This window comes from Elephas maximus, chromosome 7 (genome assembly GCF_024166365.1).
Source record: "Elephas maximus indicus isolate mEleMax1 chromosome 7, mEleMax1 primary haplotype, whole genome shotgun sequence".
Taxonomy (NCBI): domain Eukaryota; kingdom Metazoa; phylum Chordata; class Mammalia; order Proboscidea; family Elephantidae; genus Elephas; species Elephas maximus.
Genome location: NC_064825.1, coordinates 37,924,704 through 37,939,362, shown reverse-complemented (window position 1 = coordinate 37,939,362; position 14,659 = coordinate 37,924,704). Strand labels below are relative to the sequence as shown.

The following is a 14,659-nucleotide window of genomic DNA, read 5'->3' as shown; positions in this document are numbered from 1 at the left end:
AGATTATTTCACATTTATTTATTGTGCCTGCCAATCATAGTTCCAGATGACAAGGGAGCACACTGAAATCATGAGTCCCTGAGCCAGAGACTTAGGGTCTACGGAGGGAGCAGAGAATCAATCAATGAGTGCCCCCCAGAAGAATGAGGGCTGAGCAGTCCCAGATCATCTCTCTGTTAGGTACAATTACACGACTGCCATTGTCAACTCAGTCAATCAAAAGTGGGACTTGATCATTAAAAAACCTGTTGCCATTGAGCCGATTCTGACTCATACCATTCCTGTAGGACAGAGTAGAACTTCCCCATAGAGTTTCCAAGGAGCACCTGGTGGATTTAAACTGCTGACTTTTTGGTTAGCAGCTGTAGCTCTTAACCACTATGCCACCAGGGTTTCCACTTGATCGTTAGAGCAAGTTAATTATTGCAGAACCTGTCATATGTGCCTTAAAAGAATACAGTATATTGAGGAGTTTTCATCATAAAGCCTCTCTCCAGGCAGCCTGAAATCGTTGCCCCTTTTGGTACCTCGAGATGGACAGTAATGACCTCTGCAGGTGGCAACTCTCTTCCTGCCCACAAATATCCGTCTCGTTTTGCCCATTCTCTATCACCAACATGGACAGAAGAGAACTGCAAAATGACTCTCCCTCCCTTGTAAAATGACTCTACTACTTCTAGTAGAGATCTGGTGTTCCGGGGCCAAGACTTAATATGTGTTTTGTTCTTTGAGGTTGAGATTCAGTGTTGTTTTAAAATGTAAGAACAGTTCTTACTCCTTTCAAACTAAACAGGCTTATTTAATAGCCTCTTCATGGAGAATCTCACCCAACTTCATCAACAAATCCACAATTCCCTGGTTGAGATGGCCTGGAGACAAATCTTGAGTATGAAATGTGATACTAAATAGTAAGCCACACAGGACCCTCTGAACAGAAAGAAGCTTTGAGGGGCCCAGGGTTTCAGGGATTGTCCTGCAGAGGCCACTGTAATTGTCATTCACAGGCATGGTCAGCTGGTCCTCTCCCCACCCTCCACTCCTCACCACCCAGGGCTAATGCACTGTTCAGGGATAAGGGCCATAGGGAAACTCAGTGGAAACTGCTGTACTAGGATGCCTTGGGCACTGTGAGTGATGCAAATATTGGCATCTGGAAAACCTGGACCACTCATTACCACTTCGCTCCCCCTTGCCACTCTGCTGCATACCCCTTCCACTCCAGAAGCTCCCAGCATTTCTTAGTGAATTTTTCAAAGCTGCCTGCTTCCTACTTTATTCAAAAGTTTTCAATTCTAGTATCTTCTATGCAAAATAGAAAGAGTGAGGGAACAGATTGGGGTACAAGGCTACAAGATTTGCAATGTGATTTAAAACTTAAAGCTAGGGAGCCTGGAAATTTGGTTCTAGTTCGAATTTGGCCACATCCAGCTGGGTAATTTTAGTCAAATCACTTACGCTTGACTTTGTCATCTGACAAACTGCATGTTTAATGAGATGAAACAAGTGGAAGTGCTTTGAAAAATTAAAAATTTAATACAAATGTCAGATGCCACAGAACTATTATTCATTTGAAGTCATGTTATAGATTTGACAGGGTTTCAGACAAATTCACAGGTTTTAGAGGTCATAAAGTCTCTCCTGAAGTCCTGGTGGCACAGTGGTAAAAAGCTTGGCCGCTAATCAAAAGGTCTGTGGTTCACATCCACCAGTGGCTCCTTGGACACCCTATGGAGCAGTTCTACTCTGTTCCATAGGGTTGCCATGAGACAGAAGTGACTTGGTGGCAACAGGTTTGTTTTGGTTTCTGGTTAAAATCTTTCATAATGGCATCACAGTTCTTCCTAGAGATCTAAGCTAGAAAATTCAGCCCCAAACCTCTGTTGTTAGTTGTAGTCAAGTCAGTTTCAACTCATGGCAACCCCACGTGTGCAGAGTAGAACTGCTCCATAGGGTTTTCAAGGCTATGAACTTTTGGAAGTAGGTGACCAGGTTTGTCTTCTAAGGTGCCTCAGGGTGGGTTTGAACCACCAGCCTTTGGCTAGTTGTAGCATGCTTAACTGTTTGCAACACCCAGGGACTCTATTCCACATCTAATCAGTCATCAAATTGCATCAATCCTATCTCCAAAATGTTTCTCCAGGCTGTATGTCCCTCCTCTGTTCCTATTGGCACTGGCATGGATGTCCTGCTCAAGCTATTACAACAGCATTTAAACTGGTTCCCTCTCTTTAATTGCACTTTCCCAACCCAGTCACCACACCAGCTAAGAACTCTTTCTACAATGCTCAACTGATCATGTCTTTCCTCTGTTAAAATCCTTTGTTGACTCACTATGAGCTACAACATAAAGCCCATGTTTTTAGTGAAGCACAGGGGTGAATCACCCAGAATGAAAGCTAAGCGTGGGCTTCCTTGTGCTTACCTTGCTTACTGGGTAAACCGTCCCTGTCAGGGATTGTAAATTTGAAAAGAGGCTTTGATTCTATAGAAAGGTGCTATAAGGTTAGGAGAGAGACAGATGCCAGCCATACCTAGAAGCAGAATCTTTGATATGGTTAAAAAATCTGCAATTGCTCACTACAGATGATTTAGTAAGCAAGGTAAGCACCATGCTTACTTTGCCTATTGGATAATCCACCCCTAGTGAAGCACATATCTCCTTTCCAATCTTGCTGTCCTAATAGCCTCTCTTCTTATCACCTTCGTTCTAAAAAGCTCAATGACTTTGCGCAGACAGCTTTTTCTTCCTTATTGTCCACTCATTCCATTTATTCTTTTAAAACACTCTTAAATACTGCCATCTCTGGGAAACCTTCTGAACTTTACGCACTGAGTTAATGGCCACCGTGCTCTTCCCTCCTACGTACCTTTTATTCCAGCATTGGTCCCATTATCCTGTAGTGCTTTGTATCCTCCTTTGGTTGAAGGTATCACTGGTACAACCCAGCCGGCATAGCATTTCTGACAGTATAGTTTTAACGTATCATGAAAGACTCAGCATAAATTCCAACGCATGTAAACAGCTCTGGGGCAAAGAGCCATCCCTACCCTACTTCCCACAATGGCCTATGTCACTCTGGTAACACCCTCGGCTTAGGCCTGAATCACAGGCTCCTTCTCCATGAAACAGGTTCAGTTCCTGGGAACCCATCTGGTTCCTCCACTTTAACATAAAACTGAACTGGGACTTTAGATACTTTATGCTAGTGTTTGCAAAATAATATTACACAGTTGCCTTGCCCAGTAATAAATTAAGGTTGGCAAATTATTGCTGTCGTAGTTTTTGTTCTTTCCTTCTACAATGCAGGTGTAATTACTGTATTTTTACGCAAATAATGTGTGCCTTCTGCATTTGTTTGCCAACCTTAGCTTCCCCACCCCCCGTGAGGTATTTTTGTTAAGTATGCTATGCTAATTTTTTTTACAGCAACATGTAAGAAAAATTGGCATAGTGTCGCTTATGAAAATACCTCGCGGTGGGGGAGGTGCGGTTGGCAAACATAGAAGGTGTGTGTCATTTGCGTGAAAACACAGTATAAACATTGTAACTTCCGGGTAGGAGTTTCTAGAGTACCATGAAGAGCTCTAAATAAATCATTTTAGACAATGCTAGATTAGAAACAGTTCCACCCAGGAGAGAAATATATAATCTCTAGTGTGCATTTTTCTTGTGGATCAACTGCTTAACAGGACAGGTTCACCAAACCCACTGCCGTCAAGTTGATTCCGACTCATAGAGACCCTATGGGACAGAGTAGAACTGCCCCATAGAGTTTCCAAAGAGCGCCTGGTTGATTTGAACTGACGACCTCTTGGTTAGCAGCCGTGGCACTTAACCACTACACCACCAGGGTTTCTGCCAGGAAAGGCTAGAATGCTTAAATTCCTCTGATGATTTGACTTAGCCTTGTTTATTCATGAAGCCCTGGCAGCACAGTGGCTAACCAAAATGTCGGCAGTTCGAATCTACCAACCGCTCCTTGGAAACCCTATGGGTCCTATAAAGCCGCTATGAGTCAGAATCGACTCAATGGCAATGGGTTTGGTTTGATTTTTACCTATTCATTGCCATAAAGGGTGGTATTACAAGTTACTCTGTAGGTGACTCTAATACAAAGTCAAATGTTGGATTACTTCCATTTGAATCCAAAGCAAAAAAGAAAAAGTGGGACCTTATTAGGCAGAAGTTTTGTGTGGCATTTAAAGAAAAATTAATGAATCAAAAACAAAAGTGTAATTTCCCTAAAACAGATTTCAAACAATACCAACCTCCATGTGGGACAGTCCAAGCTTTTCTAAAAAAACAGAAGTCACACCAGATTAACAGTGCCTAATCATACGGGAATTGTGCTTCCTCAGACTCAGGGTAGACACTCAACCCGAGGGCCTGGAGACAGTGCCACTTGGAAGGACCTGCCAAAATTGATTATAAATCACACCACTTTGCATTAAGTTGTCCAAACCAGTCCAACCAGTCTTCGCCAACCTCAGTGAGCTGAAAAATACAGGACCATAGCTTTTGGTGCTGCTGCTAAGGAACCCATCAGAAGTCAATTTAATGGCGCTTCTAGGCCATTAGACTCCATTCTAGGCAAAGTAGAATCAGCCACCTTTATACAACTTAATAATTGGATATTTACAGTGATTCTGAGTTACCTACTTCAGTTCAGATTCATTTACTGCTAAATGAACATATGGCCCTTTAAATTTATCTTCATTTAAGAAGAGAGAATGAGACTTCATACGCCATAATGTCAGATCACAAACCATGCAACTTGTACCAGAAAATTAAAATTGCTTCATAGACTTGAAGAAAAAAAAATAAACTCCCCCCCCCCATTGTAGAAACAATATAAATTCATTATGGAGGAAAAAAAAAAAAAAAAAAAAGCAAGAGTTTTTTAAAGGAAAAAAAAAAAAAAGAATAAAATAGATATTACTACCCAGGGTCAATCATTGTGAATATTTTGGTTTATTTCTATGGTTTTTTTTTTTTTTTTTACAAAGTTGATGTCATACTGCACAACAAAATTTACCCCTAACTATTTCATGTGCTATGATTACACACATTTTCCTATGTTATTCAAAGCTCTTTGTCAAGATCATGTAATGACTCCATAACACTTCACTGAGTAGATGTTTTGTAAAGTACTTAACCATTTCCCCACTGCTGAAAATTTTATGAATACGTCAAATTTTAAGAACAGCTATTTAAACCACAATGTATATGATCTTCCCAAATAATTTAGATCACTAAACAGATATCAGAAACCCTGGTAGCGTAGCAGTTAAGTGCTATGGCTGCTAACCAAAGGGTTGGCAGTTTGAATCCACCAGGTGCTCCTTGGAAACTCTATGGGGCAGTTCTACCCTGTCCTATAGGGTCTCTATGAGTTGGAATCAACTTGACGGCACTGGGTTAAACAGATATCATCAAGGGTCAGAAACAGCTAAATAATAATAAAAAACAATAGGCATTATATATAGGCCGGAGCCCTGGTGGCACAGTGGCTAAGAGCTTGGCTGCTAACCAAAAGGTCCACAGTTTGAATCCATTAGCCGCTCCTCGGAAACTCAGTGGGGCATCTCTACTCTGTCCTATAGAGTTGCTGTGAGTCAGAACTGGCTCGATGGCAATGAGTTTTGTATACACACTAGTGATTATGAATTTATTCTCCAGAGTTAGCACACTGACTTCAGATCCTGGTTCTGACAGTTTTGAGAGGCCTTCTGAATTATGTAGTCCCTCTTGCCTCAGTTTCCTTATCTGCAAAATGAGAATAAGAGTTGTGCCACCTGATATAAAAAAAAAAATTTTTTTATATAGTTATCATTAAATCAGTGCTTTTAAGCGCTTAGCCCAGCATTTGCCCCATAATAGTCAATAAATGTTAGCTATTTAAGAACAATTATTGATGTTATTAGTAATTGTTATTATTAGTGGTTACTACTATTATTAGTAATTTGTTATCATTAATTTGATTTTGCTGATTCGATCTGGTCTATAACAATGTTATCAGAGAAGACTGATTAAAAGCAGTTAGTGATTAACTTAAATTTGATTTTTTTTAAAACATGTTTACTTAAGGAGAAAGCTGCAGTATTTTGTATTGGGGGATGCAATTCAAGAAGGTACGTATAGGAGTCTGTTTTCTGGGATAGAATTCATTGTGAGTTGGTGAAGTCATCATTTAATCAAAACACACAATCTCAGGGTTGGTAGGGAGCTAACAGGCAATTTTGTGCAATATCTCTCCCCTCACATCAAACAGATACCAAGTGACCTTAGACTATTGAATGTCTCTCATGTTAGGTAGCTCTTAAGCTTAGACAATCCATTTTATATTGAACCAAAATATGTCTCTATATAACTTCAATATATTGATAATAAACTCAAAGATTACTCCAAACAAGCTTTAACATTGAATTTTTAATACAGTGAAATGACGGGGATCACAGTTTCTAATAGATTTATTTTGGAGTTTTAAAGTGATTGGTCAGAGCCCAGAGGCAATAAAATCAAGATTGCCTTACTCAGGCCTTGTGAGAAATTATGAAGATTTATGTGTTCATTATCATGTGTGCTTTTCTGCAAACTGAGTCATCTAAAAGGAAAGGTTAATGATTTTTCTCAGGAAAAAAATGTTAAAAAGCTCAAGTCTGGTGGGAGCTCTTCTATAGTTTCATGTTTCATTTGGGTAGAGGAATGGGGAGGGGCAGTGTTGGGACAAGTTTTGGCTGTGTTTGTTAGTTTGCGGCTCATGGTTAGAGGGCATCTGTGTCTCCATAACTGAACCACTTTCTGTACAGCAGAGAACACTTAGAAGTATTTAGAAATTGACATCAAAGATAACCATGGTAAACAAGGGGCTGTGTGAGTCACTGATGCCACTGAACAGAATTTAACAAAACTGATCACCTCTCACTACTGTGGCTCATGTCTGTACAGATTTGTGTTAGCCATCAGGCATTTGTTACTGCCATACCATTGGAAAAGCAGGGTTATTTTTGCATAAAGTTTACCTGACCATATTTACTTTTATTTGACTATTTGCAGTCTCTAGCATGTAGCTGGTACTCAATAAATGCTCAGGAGACTGAGTGAATATCCATCCCTAGAGACCATACGTAAGAATGCCTATTTCCCCCGCCATCTGGTTACCTGGTAGGTGCTTGTCATGGATTGAATTGTGTTCCCAAAAAATATCGTCAATTTGGCTAATCCATGATTCCCCGTATTGTATGATTATCCACCATTTTGTCATCTGAAGTGTTTTTCCTATGTGTTATAAATCCTACCTCTATGATGTTAATGAGGCAGGATTAGAGGCAGTTATGTTAATGAGGCAGGACTCACTCTACAAGATTAGGTTGTGTCTTAAATCAATCTCTTTTGAGATATAAAAGAGAGAAGCAGCAGAGAGACAGGGGACCTCATACCACCCAGAAGGTTGTGTCAGGAGCAGAGCACATCCTTTGGACCCAGGGTTCCTACAGTGAGAAGCTCCTAGACCAGGGGAAGATTGATGACAAAGACCTTCCCTGAGAACTGAGAGAGAGAGAAAGCCTTCCCCTAGGGCTGGCACCCTGAATTTGGGCTTCTAGCCTCCTAAACAGTGAGAGGATTCATTTCTCTTTGTTAAAGCCATCCAGTGTGATACTTCTGTTATAGCAGCACTAGATAACTAAGACAGTACTTAAGTATTTGAGGACAACTACAAAATTCTGCCAACTTACTCACCTGGCTTCTTCCTCCTGCTCCACCACCATTACCATCCAGGAACCCAGTTTTTGCCATTTTTGCTTATAACCCACAGCTTCAAACTCATTCATCTAAGGAACCTCCAAGTGTGCTTTTGTTCGTTTGTTTTTAAAGTGGGAAAGATCTCATGTCAGATATCTAAGGCAGAAGATTTTCCTATGACATCCATGGAGGTCACAGTGCTCATATCTGGGCAAGAGTTTTAGAAAGCAGTGTTTTTCAAATTGCAAATCACAACCTATAAACTCGTTCTGAAATCAATTTAGTATTTCATGATCAATATTTTTCTTTTAAAAATAGAATAAAGTAGAAAATATCAGATGATATTTGTACATAATAATAGTATTGTTTCATGGAAATTTTATTTCATTTGTTTAAATGTGTGTGCCTGTGTGCTGTTACATATATGTACACTAAAGTATTTATGTTAACACACACATACGCACATACACATACAGGGCACCCCACAAGGTGCGCAAAACCTGGTGTTAGGTGTTAGCCCCCACTCACCTGCTTATATAGTCACCCTTGTGTGAGGCTTAATTGCACTGATACAAGTGGTGGCTTTGTGTACGTGTGTCTTGGGTTTTAAAGTAAAATCTATTGTGAATTGCAGAGGGTTAGACAGGAGCTAGAAGGTGAGGGGATCATAATCATGCCACGTAAATTCTTTCTTTGGCTCATTTAGGTAAATCACTTGCAATTTCATAGTTACTCATTTTCAAATGTGACCAAGAACAGCTGACCAGTAACTACAAAGTGAGTTATTAAGGATTATTATTTTGGTACTCATAAACTCAAATTCGTGCATCACTAGAATTTATTGGGCACTTTAGTATTCTACCAGGAAGCCTGGCTGCCATATGGTGTTTGGATATGTCTCATTGCTTCTACTGCATAAGCAGAGAGATGGAACTCCCAAATTTGGGGGGCAAGATGCTTTTTTTTAAAAGTCACTATATTTTCATTGTTTTCTTGGGTTGGTCATGGTTTTCAATTATTACCACTTTTGTCTTTTAATTATAAATTTAGTTTAGGTTTATCTTATCCCTTCAACTTGTGAATAGCTTTTATTAACCTTTAAAAAAACCCTTTAGTGATACATAATTTATATCAATGATATTTTGGCCTAATATTTTCCATTAATTAGACTTCAAGACATATGTAAATCATCTATGTCCCTATTGATAAAGTATATGCAAGCAATCCTCCCCACTTCCACATTTGTTTTAAAGTCACACTTTTCATTATCTGTGGTTTTGTTTGTCCTTGGAAATTGAGAGTGATTGGGGTGAATGAGGCATAGGGTATTCTACCCTTTCCAACTGGACTGCAGTCTAAAAGTTTGAGATTCACTCATTTTACAGACATAAAGACTGAGGTCCAGGAGGATTGACTCACCTACTCATGATTAGCAATGGTACTTGGACAAGAACTATAGCCTCTAGACTCTCTCCCATTACTGCTAAACCACACTGATGCCAGCTATACTCCAGGCACAGAGCCTGACCCAGAGCAGAGGCACCATAAATGTGTGATTAGTTACTTGTTTCAATTGTTATTATGCTGAACATATAAAATTGCAGATTTGTTAAGTCCAAACCTGTCAAATATCAGCATTTTCGTATGGTTCAACCTAAATAATAGCTCCTGCCTATGCCACTCTTAGATGGTGATTTAGACACAGAAGGACATAGTATATTTGTTAAGATCACAGACTTGAGCCAAACTGCCTAGGTTCAAGTCTCAGCACTTACACTGATGGGCCCCAGGCCCCTGGCCAGATTACTTAGCTTCTCTGTCTCTCAGTGTTCTCTTAGGGGAACACGGTACTACGTGAGTGCTTTCTTTTGTCATCATTATTATTATTCCTGGAACTCAACATACTCACTAAATAGCCAGATGGCCTGACCAAGTTGGGGCAACTTTACACACCTGTTCTGAAAGGCAGTTTTCAGGCACAGAAGTCTTTTTTCAGAAACAAGAGGTTTTGGATTCACTTTCCTTGGCAAATAAGCTATTTATTTGTTTGACTCGCACTTAGCTTTGTAGTTCCCAACAGTTCTCTCAAAGGTCCCATTTCTCTTTGCAGATAGGATGAGTTAATAATTAAAACAGACAAGCTGAGCATCCTAGCAACAGGAATCAGCAGCATGTATGATTTGTTGCTCTGTTTTTATTTTAGCTATGTCAAAAATGTGATTGCTCTCCAAAGTGCCTGCTTCTCTCTAGGCAGTTAAACCCTAAAGAATGAAGAAGAAAAAAAAAAAGCAATTAAACTGGAAGAACAGTTTTGTTTAGCTCATGAGATACAGGAAGACAACAATTTAAGGGTGAATCAGAGTGCAACAAAGCAATTCCAGTGTGACCTGATAGTGGCGAATTCTCCACAGATGGCAGTGTTCAATTTACTAAGTGTCTGTCGATGACAGAACTTGGGACACATGGGTGGTACAATTCCAAGATATCTACACAACCCAAAAAGCAAAACAGCCAATCTACAAGCATCATTTTATTAGCCAAAATAAAATACAAGTGTGAAATCTCATTTTGTAATTAAGTGGATGGGCCACACTGGAGGGCCCGAACAACCACAGCTGGTTGGATGAAAGTAAATAAACAAATGACACCCTGGAAGCTGTGTCTCTTCAGAATGGGATTTAGAACAAGAGGGTTTAGAAGAAAGATGCTATGATGACGCTCAGAAAGATTCTGTACCTCCCAGATTTTAGGTGTGGAGCTAGAATAAATTTAATACTACTCCTTAGCAGATAAATTATTTACAGGACTACTTTTCACTATACTCCCACTATTTCCTACTGGAAAATACAAACACAAAGAAAAAGTAGATGGAGTGGAAGAAATTAATTAACCAGACCAAAAAAAAAAAAAAGTTTTCTATTTTTTTAGACTGTGCTTTTATTAATTATGTAAGTTTTTCTCCACTCCTAGATCTATACTGGTTCTTCTTTTCTTCTGCATCTACAAGATGCGTTTTCTAATTAAGATGCATTTCAAGTACCAGTATACTCTGTGGTAAGGCATTTCAAAGTGTACTGTCTCAAGAAGCATAGACTGCAAAAGGATAGCGAATGGAACCGTATGCTTGGTCCATTGTCAACTCTAGATAATTGTTCATTAAATGAATGAATAAATAAAATAATGAATGGGTTAATAATTAAATTTTGTGATTTGGAATAAAAGATTCTTCTACTCAACACTGCTTTGACTTCGAGGTTTCAAGCTATATTCCGATCCACGCATTCAACATTCAACAATTTATTGATTGCTTTCTTCATGTTAGGCATTGTTCTAGTTGTTGGGTGTACGATAGTTAACAAAATACAAAAATTCCTGCCCTCATAAAGCTTATAGTCTAGTGGTTAGAGTCAGTGCTCATGGGCTCTGATCTCATTCATGTAGTGTCCATTCAAAAGATTAATTGTTGTCTTTAATCTGGCCTTGATTCTCTTGTTCTCTGGAGTTCAAGTGTTCTCCTTGGCTGCGACACCTAGTCTGTCAAAGTATCATTTTTCTCATCTATAAAAACAGAATAGTAAGGTCTGTTCTAGACCACTTTGTGAAAAGAAATGATAAACAAAGTAGTTAATACACATATTACGAGCTGGCAGGAGGCACTGTGATAAAAGGCAAAGGCTCTGGACAAAGCCTGCCTAGAATTGAATCCCAGTTCTTCCAGTTACCAATGTGTTGTCTCGGGCAAGTTACTTAACTTTCCTTTCTTTGGTTTCTTTACATAAAAAGGAAATGATAATAGTATCAACCTCACAGGTTGTTAACCAGGATTTTCTACATTAATCTGTTTAAAGCACTTTAAATAGTGCCTGGCACACACTGAGTTCTCAATATTGCTATTGTTATTTCTGTGGCCCACTGAATAAAAAGGGCAGCCATTTAACTTACAAAGCTGATTATCCAAGAATACTCTTTATGACAAATACCTAGAAACAAAATTTAGCAAACTGTGTGAATCTTTAAGCTCTGGGTGTTTTTATGCAAGGACATTCTCAAATATGTCAACACAATTTATTAAGCAGTAGGACAACGAAACCTAGTGGAGTTTGTCTTTCTCAATTGTGCCCGACTTCTCGTAATCCTCCTTTGAGGACTGCAGCTACCTCATCTCTGTAAAGCTTCTCCCCTCTCTGGAACATACTACATCTCCTCCATCTTTATTCCATCTCCTGTGTTGATGGCATGGGCAGAGAAGAGTAGGAGAGAAGGTGAGGATAGTATCTCTAACCTCGACTCCTTAACCACATAAGGCATGGTTATTGACAGCAGCTCTATCTTAAAGAAAAACTATGCCCATAGAGTCTTCCATTGGGAAGGATAACCCAGAGATCGACTATGCAACTTGCGTCCAATATAAGGTTTTCTCTGAAACAATCGTCTCTTTCATACTTAAGAGTTAAATAGACCTCACTACAATACTGGATGGCTCTTTTTGTTTTTTAATAATTCCACAGGTAAGAAAATTCTTCTTGACTCAGGACTTTCAATGAGTTCTTCCCGGTTCAGTCATGGTCGAGGAAGTGAAATAGGAATGGACCTGAATTTTTAAAATTTAGGTGAACTGGAATGGGAAAAATTACAGGTCGAAGCCCTGCTAGAAACCTAATCTCCCTCTTAGAAAACAAGGGCAGGGTACATGTTGCTTAGAAACAAATCTCTTGCCTATTGGATTTGGAGCAGAGTTGGAAACAGGGTGCCCTGTGCAAAGATGATGGCCTACTGTGCTGCTTTGAATGTGTACTGCTCTTTACAGTTGTTTTAGGCTGAGTTCTCTAGAGAAGCAAAACCATATAGAGATTTATATCAAGGAAATGGCTCATGTGATTGTAGAGGCTGGAACGTCCCAAGTCCGTGGATCAGAGTAGAGGCTTCTCTTGATTCACATAGCCACAGGGGCTGGTGAACCCAAGATCGGTAGGTTGGAGGGCAGGGCTCCTGCTCACAGGCTGTGAAGATCCACAAATTCCAAGATCAGCAGATAAGCTGATACCTCAAGTTCCAAGAACTAGAGGTCAGAGGAACAGGAGGAAGCCACAGGATCCAGAGCGCGCAAAAAGCCTTATATTCGGATTCAGGCCACGCCGCCAAGCAAATTTCCCTTCAACTGACTGGCTACTTACAGCAGATTCCATCATGGGAGAGATCACATATAAACACTGAGAATCATGGCCCAGACAATTGCTATACAATCTTAACCATCACAACTGTCCTGCCAATAATCCAATCTGACACAGCAGGCTCCTGAACGGGCTCACTACACCTTTTCTGAGTCTCCCATTCCAGGGCTTCCACCTGTAATTCTTCATGTTCCTGTTATTGTTCTGGATAACCCAAACTGTAAAAATTCAGGTTAATTCCAGTTTTACCTTGTCAGCCATTGCTGAACTGGTTTGAACCATTTGAAGCCCTGTCCTTACTTTGAGTTAAAATTTACTTCCCTGTAATTTCTACCCAAGGAGCCCTGGTGGTGCAATGATTATGTACTTGTCTACTAACCAAAAAGTTGGTAATTTGAAGTCATCCAGCAGCTCTTCAGAAAAAAGAACTGATTATCTGCTTCTGTAAAGACTATGGGGCAGTTCTACTCTGTCACATGGGGTTGCTATGAGTCACGAATTGACTTGATGGCACCTAACAACAATAACTTCTACCCACTGGTTCTAGTTATATCTTCTGTATCCTAGTGTTGGCCATGTAACAAAAAAATAAACAAGCCCATTGCTTCAAGCCAATTCCAATTCATAGTGACCCTATAGGACATGTAGTAGGTCTCTAAAAGGGTTAGTTGAACTGAACTGTTTCTGAGGTGTTTGTCTGGATGTACAATTTTCTCCATTTATTCTTCTGATGATCTTATTCTATAATTATTCCTCTATTCCTCTTTTTTTTTTTTTTTTCTTCAACTCCATGTCTCTCCCTCTTTTCTCTACTCCCTCTGTTTCCAGCTTCATATTAAGGGCTTAAGGAGGGAGATAATGGAGGGGTTGAAAGGATGGCATCGTGTAGCTTAATAAGCTTATTAGTGATGATGCCAACTCTCCTCTTCCTGGTCCTTCCATGAGAAAAGGAAGCTCAGATAAAGTTCAGATACTGAATGGTCTGTATTTTACAGGGGGTTTAAACATGGAACATCACAAATTATGTACTGTCCCTCTTTAAACCCAACCAGCTACCATTACCTTGTTTACCAAAACCCACATTAGCAAACTACTAACTGTCCACATTAATGCTATAATTTACTGATTTAGGCTGCCTGGAGACAATGTGATGCACAGTACATAGCCAAGACAATTTTTTCTTTTTTTTAACATTTAAAAAGAGGGCAGACTTATCCCTAGGGGTTGTTCCCCAAAGGCACATATTAGTCAGATGAAGGCTGCTGGCATTATTGACCACATGAAATATATCTGTCACAAGGCAATCCAGCTGGGTTGGCTGTGCTTTTCTGAATGCATTAAGCAGAGAAGCTTTGAAATAACTTGATTTTGGTCCCAATTTCCTCCTCCCTTACAGAAGCAGAAGATACAATCAGACTAGGAAGTGGTTTTCTCTACAAAGAAGGACAGAATTCTACATACAGCTATACTTAAAAGTCATCATCACCTTCTTCATTCCTCTGAAGTTTGCTCACTTCAAATATTCTCTATCACATACCCAAATGCTGGCCATCATATCTAAACTGCCAAGTTCTCTCACCCTACCTCCTAAATACGTCTTGGGTCCATCAGCCACATTGTCACAAGCTCTCATTGTCTCTTAACTGGACCACGATAGTAACTTTTTGGTTTTCCAATCTATCCTCCTCATTGCTATCAGAGCTAACTTTTAATACACAAACACTGCTCAAAATTCTGTAAAAAT

General features: G+C 39.6%; 1 protein-coding gene and 1 long non-coding RNA gene across 18 annotated transcripts in view; one reads left to right on the top strand and one right to left on the bottom strand.

Annotated features, from left to right (window-relative positions):
• The window catches only part of DLG2 (discs large MAGUK scaffold protein 2), a 2,175,949-nt gene that overhangs the window by 280,573 nt on the left and 1,880,717 nt on the right, over positions 1-14,659 (bottom strand). The gene's annotated exons all lie outside the window — the stretch shown is intronic.
• Positions 1-14,659, top strand: part of LOC126079782 (uncharacterized) — a 262,037-nt gene that overhangs the window by 1,980 nt on the left and 245,398 nt on the right. The gene's annotated exons all lie outside the window — the stretch shown is intronic.